Below are 13,132 nucleotides of genomic sequence, written 5' to 3'. Positions count from 1 at the left end.
AGTAGTTTTGTGCAGAAATAAACATGGACTACAGATGCTTTAATGGGGGATGAAACCTAATCCTTAGTGCTGAGCTTAAATTGATTGAGTGTAAGGATGTAATGAATTCTTCCCAAGTGAGTGGGCAGTAAAAGAACTGAAAATGAAGTGCAAACTAAAAGCGAGATGTAATTGTCAGTGAATTTGAAGTGGTAATTATATTTCTTACATTTAATATTCACGTTTTTAAACACTAAATCGAGAGTTTTATGCAACAAACAAGGGTGTAGCTAGTCATACTTGGTGTATTAAAATGAGTACATTTTTTTCTGAGCATCTCTTGAAAACTTCAAGATTCAAAAATGAAAGAATGTTTATAATTGTGTAAACAAATAGAAAATAGCTGTATACAAAGAATGCTTATGTGAAAGGAATGCACCTCTAAAACAAGCTTTATATGGGTATAAATTGTAACAGTTAAACATAACATGTCCCTTCCTGCATGTCTGGGAGTAGCACTTGAAGGTTTAGTACATTTTTAAAATGATAGGTGAGTGGTGGGGCAACAATATTAGATGTGATTACAAAATGGAAATTTATGGCTACACCCCTGGCACCAAACCTTAATAATACACAGAAGTTGCACTACATAAACAACACTCCTTAAGAGGAATAAGTAATGCTATGTTGTGAGTTTTTTTTCCGGGTGTGCTCTATTCCAACACCATCAGAGATATCACTAGTTCCATCTCACTTCAGGGTACGGCCTTTTGGTCTCTGCCCCCTTGTGTCATGTGCCCTGGTTTTCTTCCAGACACTGTACAATCAGTTCCCAGCATGAATTTCCGGACAGCTATTTCTTGTATCCTAGATTTTTCACTGGTGTTAAATTTCAGTGTTCCTAGACATCATTTTTTGTTTCTGAACAAGCAAGTCATTTAACAGCATAGACAGTAATGTTATTCTAAGCCTAGAACTCTAGGAAGACTGAATCTGAAGTGACTTTGAGAAGAGTGGCATGGTGACAATTAACCTGACTTTAAGTCCTGACAGAACTTAGGTTCATAGGTTCATACTAGGCTATCTGCCCTAGGGCATTTATAAGCCTAGCCAGAATGTGTTTGGCTTTCGCCACCCATTTTAAATTTATTCTGCTATGCCCTTTTTCGAGGTTAGTATACTGTGCCTCTGTCTAACAGTGACACAGAAGTGATACCCGGGGTAAACCTACGATCTCCCATCCACTCATCAAGATTCCTCTTGAAGAGAGTCAATGAGGGACTCTGCCTAACCTGGACTGGGATTTTATTCCAGAGTGAAGGGAGCCTCTGGGTTATGAATCTGTCCCTCCAGCATGTCCTATTTATTTCAGTGCTGAGGTTCAAGTCTCTCGAGCGTGTAGCTCGATGGGATTTGGATTTTCTGAGGTGCAGCATGTCCATTAATTCCGGGTTGGACATGGCTTTATACGTCAGGCACAGATCGCCTCTGAACAGGCGGTATGCCACTGAGTAGAGCTGGAGGTCTGGAGAACTGTTAGTTAACATCTCCTCTGACCCACACTGCAGATCAGTAATGTGTCACATGTCTTGTGTATCAAATGAGACACTGAGGCTAGGTATTGGTTCAAGTCGTTTATTGTACATAAACACATCAGGAGCTGTAACTGGAACATACACTTCAAACTTCATAAGCTAACTGACTGACTTGTTACTTCAAACACACTCCCATGTGCATCTCCATTCATTCCTGCATTCACTCTGACTGACTGTACAAAATGGCAGTGATCTTGCATGTGCTCAGTAACTTATATGCACGTGCTATCTAGCAACAGTGGCTGACTAGGTACAATACACACAATGATCTACACAATATACCTTACTCTTATCTTTCAAAAAAGTGATGCTCAGCCTTCTTGAAGGCAGCTGCATGAAGCACCAAGTCAGTTCTCAAACTCAGAGTATTACTGACAGATGCAGATCACCAGTCAGATATCGGGCTGCAACAGGGATGTCATGCCAGTTATTGTCTCTAAAGAGAAAAAAACCCATAAAGGGAGCTGTTGTACCTTGATTAAAGCCAGGACTGATACCCTAGGGCATCTACACTAGGTACACTGGTTGGTGTTGTTACCTAACAGATTTGAAGTACGGTTCTTAGTTCCAGTCTGGAGTACATGTGTTGTGCCATTGTCCACGTGGGTGTCCTACAAGAACTCCAGTTTTCACCCAGAAATGCCTACTGATTGTGTTGCTAATCTGAATTGCTCCTGCCTACTGTGTTTCCCACCCTACCCTTATTATCCAGGTTGGGTTTGAAAAAACAATGCAAGGATCAGTACACTTGAAACTGTTAACAGCTTAGATCTGATGTTATCTTAGCCACAATTCCTCACGTTAGGGTCTGGGATCCGATATTGGATCTGAGCCGGCATCCTCAGAGAACAGCTTAGCTCAGTCTCCTCCCCTCCCATAATGCTCTGCTGCCCTCTAATCCCTCAGATCTTGCTTGCCGCTTACCCGACACCTGCAGCAATTAGAAAGACCCCAAAAGTATCTCACCAAGAGGATCAAGGGTCACAAACAGATGCCATATGCTGCTCGATTAAAAAAACTCCAGCTCTACTCAGTTGCATACTGCCTACTTCGAGGCGATCTATGCCTGACATACAAAGCTATGTCAAATCCAGAATTAATGGACATGCTCCACCTCAGTAAATCTAAATCCCTTAGAGCCACACGCTCGAGGGACTTGAACCTCAGCACAGAAATAAATAGAACTTGCTGGAGGGACAGGTTCATAACCCAGAGGCTCCCTTCGCTCTGGAATAGAATTCCAGTTCATGTGAGGCAGAGCACCTCACTGAATCTCTTCAAGAAGAATCTCGATAGGTGGATGGGGGATCATAGGTTTGTCCCAGGGATTACTCCCGTGTCACTATTAGACAGAGGCACAGTAAACTAAACCTTAAAAAGGGCACAGTATACTCAAATCAAGGGGTGGCGTAAGCCATACAGAATCGGGCTAGGCTTATAATTGCCCCAGGGCAGATAGCCTAGTATGAACCTATGAACCTATGAACCTATGAACATCTCTTGTGGTGATTTTGCTTCCCGGACCTCTTAGCGGGCAGGTCCTTCTCTCCCCCAGTTCCCACAGCCACGATTACCATGGACGCTTCCCTCCTAGGGTGGGCGGGGCATTTCCAGGGAAAGATGGTCCAAGGGATGTGGTCCTCCTTAGAGACCAAGCTGCACATCAACATTCTGGAGATGAGGGCAGTCCTTTTATCATTGCAAGCCTTCCAGGATTGCCTCCCTTGAGGAATGATTGTTTTCTGTTGGACAACATGGAGATTGGTATATAAACAAGCAAGGGGCCACACGTTCTTATCTGATTTGTTTTGAGACCATGAGGGCATGGGAATGGGCGATGTCCACAGGGCACTTTCCCATTGCAATGCATATTCCTGGAGCATCCACCGTTTTGGTGGACAAATTTAGCAGGGCTATTCTGACCCCACGAGTGGTCCCTGAATCCAGTAGTGGCTCAACAGATTTTTTCTGTCTGTAGGGATATCTGAGCTGTGATCTGTTTGCATCTCCTCTCAACCACAGCCACAAATGCAGCAATTTCTTTGCATTGATCCCCCCAGAGGGGGAATCCCCCAGGGATGCACTCATGCACGATTAGCCTCCGGGTCTCCTTTATGCATTCCCACCTTTGCTTTTAATTCCCAGAGTACTTCAGAAAGCCAGATGCCTCAAGACACAATTGATCCTCATTTCCCCCATCTGGCCTCAGCAGGTGTGGTTCCCCCTTTTATGGTCTCACTTTCGGCATCCACCCTGGGTGCTCGATCCATCTCTAGAGTTAATATCACATCCGTCTCTACTTCTGCTCCCAGATCTTCAGACCCTTTGTCTGACAGCGTGGTATGTCCACTTCCAGTGATTTTGACTAAGTCCAGGCTAGCCTCACATGTGAAGGGTATTATCCTTGCTTCCCAGAGATCTTCCACTAGGAAAGTGTATAACAGCAAATGGAAGATATTTTTTTATCTGGGCAAAGAACAAGAATCTGGACCCCATTTTCTGCTTCTGCCCCTGAGATTCTTTTCTTTCTGACCTCTCTGTTTAAGGAAGGGGCCAGTTTCTCCATGATCAAGGTTCAATTAGCAGTGATTTCAGATTTTCATCTGAACGATGAATCTACCTTTTCTTCTCAGCTCTGCAAAGCCTTTCTGAAAGGTGTATTTCTGTTACGGCCTCCTGTTAAGGACCCATCTCCACCGCTGGATGTTGCTTTGGTGCTACAGGCATTAACAACCCCCCCTTCAAACCAGCTGCATCCTCTGATCTCAAATTTCTTTCTTGGAAGACTGCCCTTTCAGTAGCAGTAACTTCAGTGAAGAGAGTCTCATTAAGCTGCCTTACTTAATTTTCCATAAGGATAGGGTATCTCTGAAACCTAATCCATCTTTAATGCCCAAGGTAACTTCAGAGGCTAATCTCAATCAATGTATTCAACTTCCAGTATTCTTCTCTAATTATGCCAATAAAGAGGAATTTATTCTGCACACCTTGGATGTTCATCTCCAACTATGTTTCTATTTACATAGGACCAAGGAATTTCGCCATTCAGACCAGTTGTTTGTAGACTTTTCTGTGAACAGAAAGGGCAGGAGAATATTGAAAGTTACGGTGTCCTGCTGGATTTCGCAATGCATTTCCTTCATTTAGTCTTCAAAAGGTGTTCCTTTATCTACACCAGTAAAGGCTCATTCCGCCAGGGCAATGTCTACCTCCGCTACCTTTGCAGATCGCCAGTCATTAGATGATATTTGTGCAGCAGCAACGTGGTCTTCACCTCACATGTTCATCTCCCACTATAAGTTGGATTTGATCTCAAGAGGAAGGGCTTCCTTTGGCTCCGCAGTTCTTCGGCATGTCCTTCCTTGAGGCCTCCCAGGATTCAGGTAGCTGGAGACTCTGACCCTAATGTGAGGAATGGTGACTAAGTTAACATCAGATTTATATTTATGTACTTACCATAAATTGGTATCTGTGTTATCTGTAGCCACCATTCATCATGGTCCCACCCTCCGGTCCCCTTCCTGAGAGATTAGAAGGATGTTGGTGGACCTGTGTTGGTGGTAATTGTTTTGGTCTGTCTTCTATCATTATGCAAACTCGATCAGTCGGATTAGAAAGCAGCAGAACATCATGGGAGGGGAGGAGCTTGAGCTAAACTGTTGTCCGAGTATGCCGGCTCGGATCCAATATCGGATCCTAGACTCTAACATGATGAATGGTGACTACAGATAACACAGGTACCAAGTTATGGTAAGTACATAACTATAATTAAACAAGTAAAAGCAAACTGAGTGCAAGAGTTAAATCTTGGGTCAGGATTCCTGACAAAATCTTAGTTAAAAACTTCACTTCTCAGTACCCTGAAAGTTACTCAAAAAGTAATCTAGATCACTCCTTTTAAAACAGAACTGGATTTTGCCGAAATATTTTACTGTGAGAACAGCAAACACTAACCACAGATAAACATACATAAGTTGGTTCAGGGACTTTTCACAATGCAAAGTTTTGGTCTGAACTTTTTTATTTTTATTTTTACCTATTTGTTGACCGAGCATGTCCACTAGACACAATTCTCCATTTTCAGGGGTAACCCAAGAGCACTATATGGTTAACTGACATTCTCAGAGTCACACAGTAGGCAAATGAATGTACAAGAAATCACACTCTTTGCCTGGGCCCAGGATACTTTCTCACTCCAAATTTCCTAATAACACTTTGCATACAAGTCCTAAAATTATATACATTGATAGGTATTTGTAAAAGTATTTCCTTTTAAAATATAAGGGCAATTGCCTCTACACTCTGTGCATTAGAAATAGTATAATTTTGTAGGCTTTCTTTCTGATATGTATACTTTGTATATGTAATGTACATTATCCTATTCATTTTGAGACTTTGTTAAACCTGTGTATGCAAAGAATCTCAAGAATTTAGATATACTTTCTGTTAGTTAATCAGTTCATAGGTTCATAGGCTGGTACTAGGCTATCGGCCCTAGGGCCTATACAAGCCTAGCCATAACAATTCACTGGCTATTTCTTCCCACACTATTTACTACCCTGGACCCCTGTCTAACAGGGCGACTGACGTGATCCCCAGGGTGAATTTCCTTTCTCCCATCCAATTGTCAAGGTTCCTTTTGAAGAGGGCCAAACAGGTGCTCTGCTTGACATATATGGGCAGTCTATTCCAGAGTCTGGGGAGTATCTGGGTCAGGAACCTATCCCTCCAACATGTTTTGTTTATTGTGATGACAAGGTTTAGATCCCTGGAGTGTGTGGCTCTGACAGATTGGGATTTCTTTAAGTGTATCATGTCCAACAGCTCTGGGTTTGACATGGCCTTGTATCTTAAGCAGAGATTGCCTCTGAGTAGATGATATGCGACAGAGTATAGCTGGAGTTTTTTAAGGCGGTCAGTGTAGGGCATCTGCTTCAGGCCTGTGATTCTTTTAGTGAGGTATTTCTGTGGCCTTTCCATTTGTTGCAGATGTCTTGAGAGGTACATACCAAATGGGGAGTTGTATTCTATAATGGGTCTAATGAGGGATGAGTACAGTGGGACAATGACCTTCTTTTTTCTGGATATAAAGCCCTTAGTGATGAGGTATGCCACATAGAAGGATTTCCTGACTATTGTGGTGATGTTGTTATCAAAGGTGAGACCACTGTTCACCTGTGTCCCTAAGTCTCTTATCACACTTTCGGTGTTTAGTGTACTGCCACCTATGTGGTAATTCACGGGTACATGTTTTTTCCCAAAGGGGATAACTATACATTTCTTGGCATTGAGCTTGAGCCCATGGCTCTGGCACCAAGCATCTGTTTCTGTAAGGCCCTTTTGTAGAGTATCCACATCATTTGGGGATACAATAATGGCTCCCAGTTTGCAGTCATCTGCTCACTTTGTTAGCCAGAGTCCCTTAGTGTTGGCCTGTACTTCAGAGAAGTAGATGCCAAACAAGAGCGGTCCCAGGACTGAACCCTGAGGTACTCCACTTGTCACATGTCTGGAGTTGTCTACTTTTACAGTGTGGATTCTGTCAGTAAGCCAGTTGGCAACCCATCGAGTGACGTAGGGATTAATGCCCAGCTTAGTAAGTTTGTCGATGATTCCAGAGTTGGGGTTGTGATTAATTACTTCTGAAATGGATGCCACAACATTAAAAAGAAAAAACAAAAATAACCCATTCAAATATATTGTGTGTGCTACCAAGATGGCCATAGACTTAACATGACAAAATGTGCCAGCTTAGACGAAGGACATTTTCCCAAAGCTGATACAACAATGTGGAAATGACCTAATATCAGAACAGTCAAATAATTAAAGTTACATTATTTTAGCTTTCAGGTATCTGTTTTGGTGTACCAGTGACCTCAGGCCTTCCATTCTCTTCTCAACACCTGAAAATTCACCATTTTTCCATAAGTTTGGGCTCTTCTGTAAAGGTGCCAACAGGACCACATCAACGACCAGATAGTGTAGTGGTTAGAGTCCCAGCTTTACATGTTCTGGAGGTCATCATAGGGACTGTGGTAAGGGCTTTTTACTTCTTTTCTCCTCTTAGGTGAAATGCCCCTTTGAGTGTAACGTCTATCATATTTCACACCCCCTGTAAAGCATGTGGTGTCAAATGAGTTGTATATGTGGGGGTGGTGTCTTTGTCTCCCTTTAACAATGTAGAGTCCCATTTTTCATCTCCACCCCCACCAACAAACAAGACTTGACAACTGAAAACAGTCACCTGCAGGCAGCATTCTACCACTCAGGCTACTACTTAAATATGCCAAACAGCAATCCATCTGGAGACTCTGCCTGTGTCACTGTCAGCAATGACTGCAAACTTCAAACACCAAATAATTGTTTAAGAAAAGCATAATTCCCAGGCTGTTGGGATGGTAAAGCATCAGCCATGGCCTTCTCAACAGAGTCACAAATATTGCTCCGTAATAAAAAAAAAAATTGGAGATAGACAAACCGAATCAATAGAACAGAAGTCATTTCACAGATCAGGTGTCATGGTATCATGGTCCACATTGCCATTTCTGAGTATTGTGTTATCTGATTAAAGCAGCAGATATGAACTACAGTCTCATAAGTCTAGGAACAGAGAGATTAATGTGGACATTGTATACTTTAGTAAGGCATGTAAAAGGGTGTCACATAATATATTAATAACCAAATGAGATAGAATAAGTGGACATTGGGGTAGTAACCTGGATTAAATAATAGTTTGATAGATAGATGTAAAATGTGAAACTAAAATGTGAAATGTACTGCAGTTAAGAACTTATAGATAGTAAAATAAGAGAAATTGCTGTAGTAAAGAAGGGCAGGGTGTGACAAGGAATGACACCACAGACTGAAAGAAGGTCAAAGTAATTATTAGCAAAAATGCAAGACATTAGAAGTTTACAAGACCACTAAGTAATTATCATACCATGTTTATGCCTCTGTTATAGATACGCAGTTTTGCACTATGTTATTTACAATGTATTAAAAACACAGTACCTTGCATAAAATATAATTCCTTATTATATGTGTAAAGAGGAGTAAAAACATTTACAATTATTTTCTGAATGTAACCATCCACATCCTTTCTCTAGTACCATCATCATGATGATTCCTGTAAGTGTTGGGCCCTTAGATATCTGTAATACACCATACATCATTCTTGTGAGGTCCCCTTTTCAGGGCATATGCTATGGCTTTCATTTCTGTGTTAGACAATAAATTAAAATTCTATTCATTTCTCTGAACATATTATATGTAACTGTCAGTTTAAATGGATTTTTATTTGTATTTTGCATGTTCTGAAAACTAAAGGAGTATGCTGCAGTTAAGAAACAGGTAATCCTTAACAATGCAACTGAATGTACTCCAAAAACAGTTTATTATAAAGAATGCAGATGTCAAGTGAATTTACAGAGAACAGCTCATGCTGGCAAGACTGGTTTTGTAATGTTGGAAAAGAGGGTACCTCTAAGATGACAACAAAAGAACAGATTTGTGCTGAAAAGGGCATGTATTCTGCTAACAAAAGCAAACATGATAAGAGAACTGCCTAATAACAGAAAAGAACACAAGGCAATACCTTGTAAGATTATACTTTAGATTGTAAAACTGTTTTTTGGAAATTAAATAAGAAACAGCTAGGTATATGATTACTTTAGACCACCAAAAAGATGACTTTTTTGTTTATAGTTTAGGAATATATATATATATATATATATATATATATATATATATATATATATATATATATGTGTGTAGGCAAGTAGAATTAGATCATCAGTATGTGGTGTCTTAGATTAGAAGAAATTCCTATACCTTCCTTATTTCCAATGCCCGTGTCCAAGAGGGACACAGGTGGAACCCCTGGAGTGAATTTACGGTTACCCATCCAATCTACCAGATTGCGTTTGAAGAGGGCCAGTGAGGTGTTCTGTTTGACATGAAGTAGGAGTCTGTATCAAAGATGTGGTAACCTCTGGGACACAAATCTGTCCCTCTATTAATGCCACATACCAGGTTAAGGTCCTCAGAGCAAGTAACTCATGTACCATTTGACTTGTGGATTTGCAGAATTTCCAATAAAGCGGGGTCTGAGATTGCCTTATATGCAAGGCAAATATCTCCTCTGAGCAGTCTGTATGAAATATGTTAATATAACAGACAATATTGATAAGAAAAGCCTAGGGATACTAATGACAATGTACATCTTAAATTAAAAAAATGAAAATGAGTATGTACAAGATTTTAAAGGGAAAAGATTGGATCGTATGGCTAAAACGAATATTATATGGGTAGCCAGTCCAATACAAGGAAACAGAAATGCTTGTAGTAAACAGCAAGAAAATGTACTGCATTTGCCTTTTTTGAAAGACTGCAAAAAAATCACTTTGCATACATCTTTGGACCCAGTTTTGAAAAAGAGATATTCATTTTGCAATTACTTGTTAAGTGTCTGCTAGAAAACAAAAATATTTTGAGCACATTCAGTAACAATGCTTGCATTACGTTTTCATTTATATTGTAATTGCACAATCAGAAAGCGAATGATTAGTCTATAGGTTGAATACTTGCATTATTCTGAGATTTTGCAACACATTCTAATTAGGAAAAGTAACAAAGTACCATGTCCTGGAACTTTATAATATGTCATCAGGTTTATTAATTATGTAAATTAATGTACATCAGACATTGAGAATGATTATTAATAAATACATTCTGGGTAAAGAGTTATAGACAAGGCAGCTAAACGAATAGTCTTAAATGGGATAAATAAAAATTCAAGCAAACTTTAATACCATAAATAGCTATGACTAAGTAAACTCCCTGGATTAACAAGGCTTGTTCACGTGATTTAATGCAAGTTTAAAAAAAAGTGGCTATCACTGACATTTTGTCTTTTAAGATGTCAACAAAGTCAAATGGTTTTATTGTTAGAGCGTTAAAAACAAAAATATGTATCTATCTGCAATAATAGCCAAGTAAAAGATCATTTAACTTAACTAATTTTACACATACAGAATTAAACCCATTGTACCACACAGTAAAATTCTTTGACATCATGCTTTAAATGCAATGCGTTAGGCAATTGCAAATACATATTTAATCTGTTTCCAAAAAAAAATTCAGAAGAAGAAAACCAACTTGTTTTCAAAGGGTTTAGCAGTACATTGATTATGTGAAACTGTATAGAAGCATTCCCTTTGCAAAGGGTGGTAAACAGTATGTATTGGTAATTAATAAGAATACACTTTCAACAGTATTGCCACCTGCAAAAAATATTAGTGTGTGTGTGTGTGTGTGTGTGTGTGTGTGTGTGTGTGTGTGTGTGTGACTGCCTTGAATATAAGATTAGATTTCTCCGTGTAACGTTTGTACATGCCCATTATTTTATTTTTTTTTATTTTATTTTTATTTTTTTTTTGCTCTTACTACATTATACACAAAAAACAGTCACCAACAGAAAAAAATTTAGTGAACAACTTGAGTGCTTTCTTTCTATCAGAATGAAAAGCTTAGCCTATTCGGTTCTTTTAAACACCCCAAAAAAATCATATGACCAAAAATACCTGACAGCATATAGGTTCATAGGTTCATAGGTTCATACTAGGCTATCTGCTTTAGTATGGGGAACTATACCCATTATTTTGCTGTGCCTCTGTCGAGCATCATATTTACATTGATCAGAAAAAATACATTTTTAAATCCTAACAATAATAAAAAATACTTTTGCCTGAAAAGCACATACTTAGATATACCCCTTTTTGTTTTAAAACACATATTATATTTATAGTCATTTATACCCAAAGGTTTATCTGCTACAAGTTGCAACTGCTAACGTAGCTCTAAAACTTCCAATAAATTATTGAAACCCCCCTCTATTATTCATTACAACTTAATCAATTACTGTAAAATTATTTTTTTAATCTGCACATATAACACAATACTTAAATAATCTGATATTTGTTTAAATTTTGTTTCACCTTAAAGTTTTTTTAATTTGAATTTTAAAAGTTCTTGGCTAGGGTCATTTAGAAAAAAATCCATTTCCATTCACTGAGTGAAAAGGAAATAAGTCTAGCGAATTAGTTGGAGGAGGTGATAAATTGATTTTTTACCTGCATTCTTATTTAGCTGCAAGTGCTGTGAAACTACTGCTGGTAGGCATCTTTTGAGATGTTTGCCCCTACTCAAAATTTGATTTTGGAATCTCCTCCCAATCTCACCTCATCTGTTCATTCTACTGGGCACTGAAGCATTAAATTGGGAAGGCCGTACACTATTACTATTTAAAGCTTGAGTTAACCTTTATTTCATACCATCCCACTCACTTAGTGCACTCTGCAAAATACATGGAATGCCTACAAACTTCCTTTTAGGAGCCAGATTGGGATTAATGCTACCTTTTTGCTTCTGGTGGGCGAAGGAGCAGCAGAGGTGTGTTGGTGCCTGCTGATCACTTATTGGAAGTGTGCATGCGACTTCAGTGAGTGGTCTGGTTACAGTTTTGGTGAGAACCATTTCAGGGCATTTGTGTAGTGTGGCTGTCTGTTGCTGTGACTCCCACACTCTGAGCCAGTAATCAAGGAGCCTGAATCCTCAACACTGACACTGGAGAGGAGTGTTCACTTCGAACAAAAATGGATATACCCAGTATTTCCAGATGCAGCTCTCTGCATCAAGCACAGTTTTGATTAGGAGCACACAGGAAATCCATTCAGTCCAGGGTATGGTTTCTCTTTCATAGGTTCATAGGTTCATAGGTTGGTACTAGGCTATCGGCCCTAGGGCCTATACAGGCCTAGCCATAACAATTCCCTGGCTGTTTCTTCCCACACTATTTACTTTCCTGGACCCTTGTCTAGCAGGGCGACTTATGTGATCCCCGGGGTGAATTTCCTTTGTCCCATCCAATTGTCAAGGTTTTTTTTGAAGACGGCCAAAGAGGCACTCTGCTTGACATATATGGGCAGTATATTTCAGAGTCTGAGGAGTCTCTGGGTCAGGAACCTATCCCTCCAGCATGTTTTGTTTATTGTGATGACAAGGTTTAGATCCCTGGAGAGTGTGACTCTGAGGGATTGGGATTTCTTTAAGTGTAGCATGTCCAACAGCTCTGGGTTTGAAGTGTAGCATGTCCAACAGCTCTGGGTTTGACATGGCCTTGTATGTTAAGCAGAGATCTCCTCTGAGTAGACTATATGTGACAGAGTATAGCTGGAGATTTTTAAGGCGGTCAGCATAGGGCATCTGCTTTAGGCCTGTTATTCTTTTAGTGAGTTATTTCTGCGGCCTTTCCAGTTGTTGCAGATGTCTTGAGAGGTACATACCAAATGGGGCGTTGTATTCTATAATGGGTCTAATGAGGGATGAGTACAGTGGGACAATGACCTTCTTTTTTCTGGATGAAAAGCCCTTAGTGATGATGAGGTGTGCCACATGGAAGGATTTCCTGACTGTTGTGGCAATGTGGTTATCGAAGGTGAGACCACTGTCCACCTGTGTCCCTAAGTCTCTTATAACACTTTTGGTGTTTAGTGTACTGC

This window comes from Protopterus annectens, chromosome 2.part1, assembly GCF_019279795.1.
Source record: "Protopterus annectens isolate FY-2018-M chromosome 2.part1, PAN1.0, whole genome shotgun sequence".
Taxonomy (NCBI): domain Eukaryota; kingdom Metazoa; phylum Chordata; order Ceratodontiformes; family Protopteridae; genus Protopterus; species Protopterus annectens.
This window is presented reverse-complemented; position numbering follows the sequence as displayed.